Source organism: Callospermophilus lateralis, chromosome 1, assembly GCF_048772815.1.
Source record: "Callospermophilus lateralis isolate mCalLat2 chromosome 1, mCalLat2.hap1, whole genome shotgun sequence".
Taxonomy (NCBI): Eukaryota; Metazoa; Chordata; class Mammalia; order Rodentia; family Sciuridae; genus Callospermophilus; species Callospermophilus lateralis.
This window is the reverse complement of record NC_135305.1, coordinates 12,268,954-12,281,361: the sequence shown is the minus strand read 5'-3', so window position 1 is coordinate 12,281,361 and position 12,408 is coordinate 12,268,954.

The following is a 12,408-nucleotide window of genomic DNA, read 5'->3' as shown; positions in this document are numbered from 1 at the left end:
TGGTGGAAGAAAGTCGTGCAAATGGCTACTATGAGAGTAAGGAGAGCCCACAGGGAAGCAGAGAACAGCTCATATAGACACCACGAGGGGATGCTTGTGGGGGAAGGAAAAGCTCCAGACTTCAGGGTTGCCTGTGAAAATGCCACGGGACCCATGGTGGCTACTAGAGCAGGACTTCCAACTGTGGCCGCACATAATGGCCACCCTGGAAGCCTGAAAAATTCTAGAAGCCAAAACCACATTCCAGAGCAATTAAGCCTGAATCTCAGCTGGGTGAGACCCAAACATTATGTTTCTCAGGCAGTTAAATATGAAGCAAGTTTCAAAAATCTCTGCTTTAGAGGAAAACTTAACCTTATTTTTGAAAGACTTAAGACATCGTTGTTGAGAGAGAAATATGTTTTGAGATCAGTCTAGGGAAGGAAAGATCTTTGGGGTTAACCTCTTATTTCACATTTAAGAAAGCTGAAACCAAGAGTTCAGATGATGTGTCTCAAGTCACGTGGCCACTTATGAGAGACTTACCCTGGGTATCTTACCTTTCCATGTGCTCAGTTTCTCCTTAGCTTTAGTTTTTTTAGGTCTGGTTCAGAGAGAGTTTTTGGAATATCTTAGACCTAGGCAGAAGTAGTGAGTTTCAAACTAGATAACTTGGGAAAAGCCCTTGTGAACATTAAAACTTATGAACATTATCTAGATGGAAGATTTGTGCCATAATATGAGAGACTGTGGAACCAACCTAGATGCCCCTTCAATAGATGAATGGATAAAGAAACTGTGGCAAATACACACAATGGAATATTACTCAGCAATAAAAGAGAATAAAACTGAGGCATTTGCAGGTAAATGGATGGAGTTGGAGAATTCATGCTAAATGAAGTAAGTCAGTCCCCAAAAACCAAAGGCCAAATGTTTTCTCTGATAAGTGGATGCTGATCCATAATGGGCGGGGCCTAGGATGAGTGGAGGAACTTTGGAATGGGCAAAGGGGAGCGAAGGAGGGGAGGAGGCATAGGGATAGGAAAGATGATGGAATGAGATAGACATCGTTACCCTAGGTACATGTATGATTGCACAAATGGTGTGAGCCTATTTTGTGTACAATGAATCGAAGAGCATTCTGCTATCATGTATAACTGAATAGAACAATAACAGGGCTTGGAAGATGGAGTCAGAAGTGGGTGGAGGTGACAGGAGGGTGGAGTAGTGGGATCTGACTCTGTGCCTCTCCCAGCTAGTAGGAACCCTTCCCTCTTCCTCCTTTCAGTTCCTCTGTGGCTGGAAGGTCACTCTAGAGATGGCTAAGATTAGAAACTGGCTCTGGAACAATACCAGCTGCTGAGTTGCTAAGCCTGCATCCGAGGGTCTGTGGCTTTCAACAGACCGCTCTCCTTTGTCAGTACAAAAAGAACCTACCTTTGGTCCACCTATGTGCCTCCTGAGCACTGAGAGTAGTCACCAAATTTCTCACGTTGAAAGGAATGGAACTCAAAATAACAACCCAGAGAAGAATCCACGCTGGGAGGAACTTTTCCATCATCCTTTCAGTCTTGTTGTTCTTCTCAACAAACAAGGAAACTGAGACTTAAAAAGAAGTGCTTGGCCCCAGGTCTGCTATCTGAGGACCACGGACTCAGTTCTGTAGGCAACCTAAAATAACCACAGAGGGTAGGGGAGGCTGTCCAAGGAAAATAGTTCACTGATGAATGGCTGCGATGTGGGATATGCATGCCAAGGTGGACCTCAGGGAGGCTGCAGTCAGGGAGAGCTTTAAAGGGCAAAAAGAAGTGCACGCAGGGGCTTTTTTGAAATGAAAGTGCTCTGGTCCCGGGGGCCCGTCACAGTTCTTAATTGTGTGGACTGTGGCTAGGAGAGGGCCTTCACAGAGGTGACTGGCTGCAGGCTGTGGTTTGCTAGGGCTGTGGGCAAGGTTGCAGTTATATGACTGGCTGTTCCTGAACAGGATGCCCCCATAGAAGAGGCCTCAACTGCAAGGTTGTGGTTTTGGCAGGGTCATGTGTGTGACAGTTCATGTATCAAGCTAATACGCACGAGAATCCCTCCCCCCGTGACCTCCGAAATCCATTGTGTTCAGGCGTGACGTAAGTGACTCCATTTTGATTGATAACTTTCACAACAGAGGCTGGGAACTGACTGAATGAACATCAAAAGGCGGATAGCTCCCTAAAAATTCGTTGTCTCGTCTAGGTGGTTGGAAAAGGCACAGAGCTTTCATGAGGGAAAAAGAAATGATCCTACAAAAAACCTTTCCTTTATTGGTGCCCACCTTAAGTGTTCCCGGCGTTTCTCCTCCAGGGTCCCTTGGGCTGAGATCTCATTCTGAAAGAAGGGCCAGCCCATTCTAGTGGACACATTATTTTAAAACTTATTTTTATTTTGGGGAAATATTTAAATAATATACAAGAGTTGAAGGAAAGATCAAATGTCTCCATTCTTCCTTCTCAGAGATAATCAACATTAATAATATGTTGGAAATACACAGTACCTCTCATATATAAAATTATATTTTATGGGATTGTATAAATATTTTTTTCTTTTGTGGTTCATGATTGTATTTCCTATGTAATCTATACTATCCGGGGATCACAAAGATTTTCTTGTTTTTTCTTTTTCTCTAGAAGCTTTATAGTTCTGGTCCCTTATCCGTCTTATGTTAGTTTGTAGGTGTGGAGAGGTAAGGGTTGAGGTTCATTTCCCCTGTTATGCATATGCTATTGTCTTAGCACTGCTTGTTGAAAAGACATCCCACTAACTTTGTATGTTGGGTTTTCATTTTCATTCAATTCAAATTATTTTCCAATTTCCCTTTTGTTTTCTGCTTTGACCTATGGGTTACTTGGACAAGTGATATTTAATATCCATATTGCTGGGATTTTCCAGATGCTTTTCCAACATTGATTTCTCATTATTTTCTGTTGTGATCAGAGTCAATACTGTGCATTATTTCAGTCCTTAAACATTTTTGAGACTTATTTTCTGGCCAAGCCCATTTTTTTGTCTTGCTCCTTGGGAAGACAGCATGTTCTGCAGATGTTGGATGGAGTGCTCCACAGGTGTAGGTTACATCCATTTGCTTGATGGCCCTATTCAAATCTTCCATGTCCTCTGCATCTTCCCTAATTTTCTGCCTGCTTGTTCATTTACTGAGAGGCAAGTGCTGAATTACTTGACTCTAGTTGTGTCTTTTTCTTTCTCTCCTTTCCTTTTTGTCTGTTTTTCCTTCATGTATCTTGAAGCTCTCCATTGGTACTCACACATATAGGGGGATCCAACTTTCTGTTTCCTTTATTGGGCAATGTCTACACAGTTGTTGATTCCATCTAGTGAGATTATAATTTTAGACTTTTTATTTTTCATCCCTAAAGTTCCATTTAGTTCTTTCCATTTCTAGGTCTGCATTTGTTGACTGATTTGTTACAAATGATGAGTCATATTTTCCTGTTTTTAGAAGGTCTAGTAATTTTTGATTGCATTTAAAGTCATTAAATATTTGCTATTGCTGTGTTCTTTTAAAGCATTTTAGAATTTTTCTGGCAGTCAGTTATTTTTAAATAAGTTTGAACTTTTTGTGTTGGTCTTTTTGCGGGGCGGGAGTACTGGGGATTGATCCCAGGGCTTTTCACATGAATGTTCTACACTGAGCTACGTCCCAGTCCTTTTCATTTTATTTTGAGATCGGGTCTTGCTAAGTTGCCCAGTCTGTCCTTGAACCTGCGACTCTCCTGCCTCAGCTTGTGTGTGAATGCGGGTGTTTTAACTAATTTAGGGTAGGCCTAGGGTAGTCGTTATTGGAGGGCTACTTTTGAGGGCTACTTTCAGTCCCCCTTGTAAGGCTTGACTTTTCTGCATTCGTATCTAGTAATGTTTCTCCATTCTAGTTGAGTGCTGAAATGGATCCTGGCCCCAAGTGAGATCTGCAGTTGTTTGCTTTATAACGCTGCAGTAATTTTCTTTCTTAGAAGTGGTTCTTTCCTAGTCTTGTGAAGTTTCACACTCCTCATGCAGATTGATGTTTAGCCAAAGACTCAAAAGACTGATTTCTAGAACTTTTTTTTTTTTTCCCTGTGTAGCTTGCTCCTCCCTGAAGCTGTGCTTGGCCATCCTCAAACTCCAGACTCCAGAGAGACTTCCAAACTCTGAATTCCTTCTCCGTCTACCACAATCTGGATACTGCCTCTGGCAGAGAGTCTGGGTGATTAACAGTCATCTCATTTTCCCTTCCTATAGGACTGTGCTGCCTGTTTTCCAACACTTGGAAACAATAGGTTTAGATTGTTCTTTAGTTTTATAGTTGTTTAAGGTAGGTATTCTGGATCCTGTTATTCCTTCATGTCTGGAAGTAGATAGCTTACATACTTTTTTAAATTTTTATTTATTACTCTGTATTCTTAGAGAGCTCTACCAATTTGGCTTTCCAAAATCTTACTGATATCTTAAAGATTTCAACAGGAAGTGTTCTGTTCGTACGTATGAAGGAAAGACTGTGGAGTAAGAGTGGGTTTTCTCTGCCATCCTGTTGGCAAAACTGTGTTGGGATGAGTTTTTGTTCTTCAAGGCAACAGATCAGAGTTGTAGGAATTATATGGAGAATACAGTGAATGCACAGGAAGGGAGTTGTTTATAAAGCTATTGGTCTCCAAAATGCCACAGCACTTCCCAGAAACTTTATCTTATTCCGTTTGAAATTAATTTGCTTTGAAGAACGTAAGTCGAGATGCAAGTATTTATTTATGAATGTTAAATTTGTAAATAAAACTTTCTTTAGAATTACATTTAGCCTTAATATATAGCTATAATATTGTTTCAAAACAGAGACCAAACAGCTGCAATATTTACAGTTGTTTAAAGTTCAAGGTAAATAGAACTCAGACTGACTGGCTGCTGTGTTGACGGTCCCTAGGCAATCTTCACTAATTCATTCATCTTTTTTCATTATTTATTTATGGCTCCATCTGGGTTTAACCCTGAGAATAATTTATAATATTTTATAAAGGGCAGCTATTCAAACTCATCATGTTATAGGAATTCTATCTAAAATATGTTTCATTTCTAGCTCAATAAGTTGCAAGTCAGATTTTTTTTTTTTTTTTTTAAAGAGAGAGTAGGAGAGAGAGAGAGTGGGGGAGGGAGAAAGAGAGAGAGAGAGAATTTTTTAATATTTATTTTTTAGTTCTCGGCGGACACAACATCTTTGTTTGTATGTGGAGCTGAGGATCGAACCCGGGCCGCACGCATGCCAGGAGAGCGTGCTACCGCTTGAGCCACATCCCCAGCCCAGATTTTTTAATTTATCTAATTTATTTGGAATCGACAGATAATAATTGGGCATACTTATGGTGTTCAAAGTGATTCTTTGATTTATGTCCAAATTTTGGAGATAGTCAAGATAATTACCAAATCTATGGCTTGACCAGTTGTTTTGTTTTTTGGTGTGGCGAGGGTGTTTAATATCAATTCTCTAAACAACATTGAAATATATGAGACATGATTATTAACTTATTAACATCACACAGTACAATGGATCACTAAAAATATTCCTCCTAATGAAAAATTTTGGCCTCAACCACTTTCCCCTATCCTTCCTCCTTGTCCCCCAGCCTCTGGTAAACCACCTTTCTGCTCTCTGTTTCTATGAAATTCATATTTTAGATTCCACATATAGGTGAGAACATATGACATTTATCTTTCTGTGTCTGGTTTATTTCACTTGATCTAATGTCTTCCAGTTCCAGTTATCTTGTCATGAATGGCAGAATTTCCTGTATAGCATTCTAGCGTGTATATGTAACACATTTTCTTTATACATTCATCTGTTGATGGACTTTGAGATTGCTTTCATAACTTGGCTCTTGTGAATCATGCTTTATTGTACATAGGAATGCAGGAATTCCTTCAATGTACCAATTTCAATTCTTTTGGTATATATATTCAGAAGTGGGATTCCTAAATCCTAATGTAGTTCAATTTTCAGTTTTTTGAGGAACCACCATAGTGTTTTCCAAAATGACTGAACAAATTTACATTCGAACCAATAGTGTACAAAACTTTTCTTTTCTCCACACATCCTTGTCAGTCATTTATCTTGTTTTTCCCCCAGTGCTGAGGATTGAACCCATGGTCTCATGCTTGCTAGATAAGCACTCTACCACTGTGTATACCCCAGGCCTCATTCATCTTTTTGATAATAGAGCCATTCTAACAGGTATGAGGTGATATCTCATTGTGGTCATTTGGTTAGAAATGTAGAACACTTTTGAGTATATCTGTTGGCCCTTTGGATTTCTTTTTTGGAGATGTGTCTGTTCAGATCTGTTGTTTTTTTAATTGGTTTATTTATCTTTTTGCTGCTGAGTTGTTTGTGTTCCTTATATAGTTTGCATATTAGCTCTTCATTAGATGTATGGTTTACTGTTAATTTCTCCCAATCTATGGGCTGTCTCCTCACTCTGCAAATTGATTCCTTTGCTGCATGGTAGCTTCTTAGTGAAGTATGATCCCATTTGTCTGTTTTTACTTTTATCAACTGTGCTTTTGGAACCCTGATGGAAAAAATCACTGCCTGGACCAATGTCACAGAGCTCTTCGCCTGTGTTTTCTTAGACCTAATTTCCACAAATGAACTCTTATTCTGTTTAACATCTTATGGTAAACTTAATAAAAAATAACATGAATTGACTTACGCCTTGAGTCTGTGATTAGGATTCAGCTGTAAACTGTGTTTTATGAGCTCAATATAGAACTCTCTCATTGATGTTTTTGTAGAATCTGCTCTGAAATACACTTCAAGAAAGACCTCATTTGGAAGGGTGTTTCAAGGGTCCAAGGGTTTATTTCATATAGCCTAGTATCTTTTAAATACTTTGAAACTCTCTCTAAAGAGACTAGAGCCAAAATATGTTTCTAAATTCTAATATTCAAACAACAGGTCAAATAGATATTTTGAACCATTCTCACCCCACACTTTTATACCTGTAACCAATCACTAACTTTGAGAGAGAAATGAACAGTTAGAGAAGGGTTTAAAAACAAGAGCTAACAAGTTTTGCTAGACAGTTTTCCAAAGTAGATGCACAAATGGGCAATGAAAGACACTCAGCCTCACTAGTCATGAGAGACACACAAATTAAACCAGAGCGAGATGCTATTTTGCACCCGGTGGGATGGATGTAATCAATGAAACAGAAAATAAAAAGTGCTGGTGAGGATGGAAGAAATTGAGAAGCCTCAGGCTGGTGGTAGTGTAAAATGGCTCATCTTTAGCAGAGAATGGTCTATCAGTTCCTCAAACAGTGAAACAGAACCTGTTAGTTCCTCAAAAAGTGAAACAGAATTAATATCTGATTTAGCAATTCCACTCCCCAGGTATCTACCCCAAAGAATTGAAAATTGTACATAAATGTTCATGGTAGTAGCACTACTCATAATAATCAAAAGGTGTAAACAATCCAGCTGTCCATCATCTGATAACTGGATAGACAAATATGATCTATATGTAGAGTTGAATCTGATTCAGCCATAGGAAGGAGGGGAACCCTGCTACGCCTTACCACATGGATAGACCTCAAAAATGTTATGCTAAGTGAGAGCAGCCAGACACAAAAGGTCACATGTTCAATGGTGATTTTAACATAAAATGTCCGGAGTTGGCAAATCCGTAGGGACAGAAAGCAGATTAGTGGTTGTCAGGAGCTGCAGGAGGGGGCGACTATTTAATGGGAACGGGGCTGATGAAATGTTCTGAAGCTAGAAAGACATGATGTTGCACAACATTGTAAATATTCTAAATGCCAGTGGATGATATGCTTTAAAGTAGAAAAAGAAAGTTTGAATTGTTCTCAACATTTTTTGTGTGTGTGTGGGCAAGACAAACCAGAAATTATTAATATCAGGGAAGAGATGATCAATTCTGGTTTTTAAAAGTTGTTTTAAACATTTGCTAGAATAAAATCCCTGCTTTGTTTTACGGCCTAGAATGTTTGGAACTTATCATTTATTTGTGTGATTGTTAGGAGGAGAGCAAAATTATTACGCCCGGGATCTCTTGATTCTTTCCTTGCCGCTCACTTCTGATTGGCTGTTGTGTGGCCTTTGGGTCAAGCGTGGCCTCTGATGTTCCACAGGGGACATCCTTAGATGCAGCTGTGTAGAAAGATTTGTTTTAGGTCCTAAATGTCTCGCTTTCTGGACTGATGGTTGCCTCCCTGGAAATTGGAAAGGGAAACAAGCAAAGTGGTGAGCACGTGACGTGCACAAGGCCCAGTCATCCTGCCAGGGCTGTGGGGATCATGACTATGATTTTGGCCTCAGCTTCTAGGTCCCCACCCTAGTAAGCTGGATTGGACCATGGGTGACTCATGTGACTTTTGTACCTTTGACCTAGTCCTGTTTGATCCCACCCGCATAGTGAATTTTGGATCTTACAGCATATTTGTCTTTCTTTTTCTCATTGAGTACAGAAGAATTTTATAAATATATTTGAAGATTTGAGTAAGGATTTAGTTTCTTTTCTTTCTTTTTTTTTTTTTTACTTTTTCAAGTTTTATTTATTTAGTTTTTATTGATTTTATTATTATTTTTTTAAAATACACAACAACAGTGGAATACATTACAATTCTTTTTTCTTTTTTTTAATATTTTATTTTAGTTATAGTTGGACACAATACCTCAATTTTTTATTTTTACGTGCTACTGAGGATCAAACCCAGGGCTCGCTCACACTAGGTGAGCACTCTACCGCCAAGCTACAACTCCAGCCCTGCAATTCTTATTATACTTATAGAGTACAATTTTTCGTATCTCTGTATATAAAGTATATTCACACCAATTTATGCCTTTATACATGCACTTAATTTTTTTGTGCATTACAATTCTCAATACACATATGTACCACAATTTTTCATATCTCTGTTTGTATATAAAGTACGTTGACACCCAATTCAAGTCTTCATACATGTACTTTGTATAATGGTGTCCATCACATTCCACCATTCTAGCTAATCCCCTGCCCCCTCCCTTTTCCTCCCACCCCTCTTTCCTATCTAGAATTAATCTAATCCTCCCATGATCTCCCTCACTACCTCACTATGAGTCATCCCCCTTATATCAGAGAAAACATTTGGCATTCTTGACGTAAATCTGTATACTGCCCTGACTTCTAATGTAATCTTCCTTTCTAATTCACATATGCTGATACATCATTTTTTCCTCTTTCATTTAAGTCAACATATCTATTTAACTTTTGGTAGGGTGTTTTCATTTTTGTTGTAATTCACTTTCTTTGGAATAAATCAGGGACGAAAAATACTCCAGAGATGTAATCCTATTTCTCTACTACCTCAAAAGAGCATATGGTAGATTGGGGTCCTCCAGTTGCTAAATATAAATGCACATGTACCCATAAATACATACATGTATGCATGTCACAGTTGAGGTTCACACTCAGATACCCACTCTCTTCAGAAAGAAGTTCTCTCGATACCAAACTCACTTCTCATGTTTCCTCCTCAGAACTGGACTCAGAGTGGCCTTCATATCCTTGTTCTGTAGATTAAATGAGAGGATTCAACATGGGGTGGGTCACCACCGTATCCAAGAATGGCACCACCTTGCTCTCTGCTCGATTGAGGCAATGGAGCTGGGCTGCATACATACATGTATGCATTTCACAGGTGAAAAAGTAGGGAAAGTAGAAGATAGGAAAGCATGGGCCTTGCAATGACCAGAAGGTAGGGAAGGATGGGCATCCCATAGACACGGAGACCATGGGGAGGTAGAAGGTGCAGGTCCCAAAGGCTTTGTGGCATACCTGGGTGGAGTCGATCTGCAGGATGACAGTCACAACGTGGGCATAGGACAGAAGGACCAGGCAACAGGTGTGGCAGCAACATCGCCACACTGGAAGCCTTGATGACTATCTGGTTGAGGCCAAGTCTATGCAGTCTGGCTGGATCTGTTCCAGCACCTCACAGACTATCTGGTTCAACACGTTGTGTCCACAGGTGGATAGGCACATGGAGACTTCCATCTCCACAGAAGAATCACCCAGAACCACAAGGAGCCGTGGGCTCACCATTGCTTTGTAACACAGGGGTCATAGATGGCCACTTAGCGGTGTACACCATTTTAGCTAGCAGTAGGAGCTTGGTGACCCCCAGGGCCAGGGGGAGGAAGAGCTGGGTCCCACATTGGGTGCAAAAGATGACCTTCTCCTCCACGAGGAGGTGCACAGCACTGGAGGGTCCTGCAGAAGCTATAGCAGATGTCCATGCTGAGAGGTTGCTGGGGAAGGGCCTGGGCAGGTGCAATTGTGCATCCAGCCCCGTCAGGAGGACGATGAGCCTGTTGCCCAGCAGGTAGATGGCTCCAAACAGGTCAGAGTCCAACCTAGGCCTGCCTGTCACTGGAGAGAGCCGTTAGCACGAACTTGCCTACCCAGCCCACCTTATCCACCCTGGTGGAGCAGGTGGGACAGGCTGCAGGCATGGAGGGAGGGAGAAGAGTCAGGGGTCAGCGGAGGTCTCACTTTGGGAGTGTTAAATCACAGGCTAGGGTTGGAGCTGGTGATTTGGGAGAATGTCATGGAGATGTTGGAGAAAGTGACACTAAACTGCAGCTTCTCAAGGCAGTCCCCGCTTTGCCATCTTTTTGTCTAGGTCCTCACATAGTTACAATTACATAGAAGGTAGTCTATCAGTGTTGAAGGAAGGAGAGAAAGAAAGTGAGGCAGGGGAGGAGGAATGATAGGAGGAAAGAAAAAAAATAAAGTAAAAGAAAAACTAAGGAAAGAAAGGAAGGAAAGTAGAAGATGGGAAAGAAAGGAAGGATTGCTCCGTGTGGGAGGGAGATGACAGGGGTGGCCTTGGGTTTCTTGGTGGCATTTCCCCAGCTTGGGTTCAGTGTTTCTTCGTGCTTCTTATAGGGCCCAGTGTAGGTCACTGTCTAGAAAGGAATCTTCTCATGTTCTTCTCATTTCACCCAAAGCTCCAGGGGTAGCTTAGGCCCTTCAGTCCAGCATCTGTGGAGGTGCCACTGTGCGTCACAAACTCTATTATCCACTGGGCACCTGTCTGTGAGCAAGAGAGTCAGGTCCCACTTTTTTGGGTCTTATAATTTAACTAAAACCACAGAGATTGAATTAATAATTACAGAAAATTAATTAAATTTAATTGTGCTAAGTGCTATGAAGGAGACAAACAAGGCTAGCACTCAGCTAATTAGATTCGAAGCTTTGTAATTAAATTACCACTGTAAATTACCACTGTAAATTATTCCTTGCTTCTTAAATAACAAGAACTTTATGTAGTGACTTGCAAACGTTTATTTAGATTTTAAATAAGTGATTAAAAATCAGCATACTGAGAGCATTTGGAAAATGATAGCCCCCATGTATGGCAAATTAGCAGGAAGTGATAGAAATGCACCTATGTTTTCAAACAGTGTGAACCCTCCTTTCACAGCTAAGGTTACACCAGATCACCTCCCTTCCAGCATGCCGCCTGCTCCTTTAGAAAAGTACCATTAAATGTCATCAGTTTTTCTTAGTAGCAATATAATCTCTAGGCATATTTCATGCACTAAAAATATTTAATGAATTTCAATAACTCATTTATTGAAAAAAAATGCATTGAGTATATCAGGCACTGTGCTTGCAACAAACCTCTAGGAAATACTGCCTTCCAATGTCAGGAATCTGTGTTTAGAATATCAGTAGTATAATAAAATCAAATAAGAAATTAAAAAGTCTGGGCTTTGGTAAATTTGCATGAGAAGCCAATGAGAGAGCATGTTTGTAGAAATCACTGTAGTTAGACAGGACAAATACATCAGCCTTGAGAAACTAGCCTGGAGCCCAGAATCAAATAAAAGACAATTGATGAAAGGCATAATTCAATTTGGGTTTCTTCTGGCTGGAGACAGTGGTTGGGGCCCCTACTTGGTGGAGGGAGGGAGAGAGCAGAGTACCTGGGAAGATGGAGAAGGTGCCTCTTGCCTCCTTTCAGCAGGGCCTTGCAGTGACCAGAAGGTTTCACTGTATAAACTGGTTTTGGGTTCTCAGGTCAGCGCTCAGGAGCCAGGTGGCTGGGGCTGGGCATGGGAGCCTGCTCCTGCCTGCCCGCCCACAGAGCTTATTCCTTTTGTCAGCAGAGGAAATAACTCAGTTTGGATCTACTGCCATCTGTGGGCCACTTGCTACCATAGATAGAATCCTGACCTTCAGAGTTAGTATCAAGGTCAAGATCCCCTCCAGAAGGTAACCAGAACAGCTGGAGATGAAAGGAACCTGAGAAGCCAAGTGTTTTATCTCTTTCACTTTATGAACAAGGGAACCAAGGAACGGGGAAAGGAGACTTGCCCTGGCCTCGGATCTCCAGGAAACCAGGCTGCACG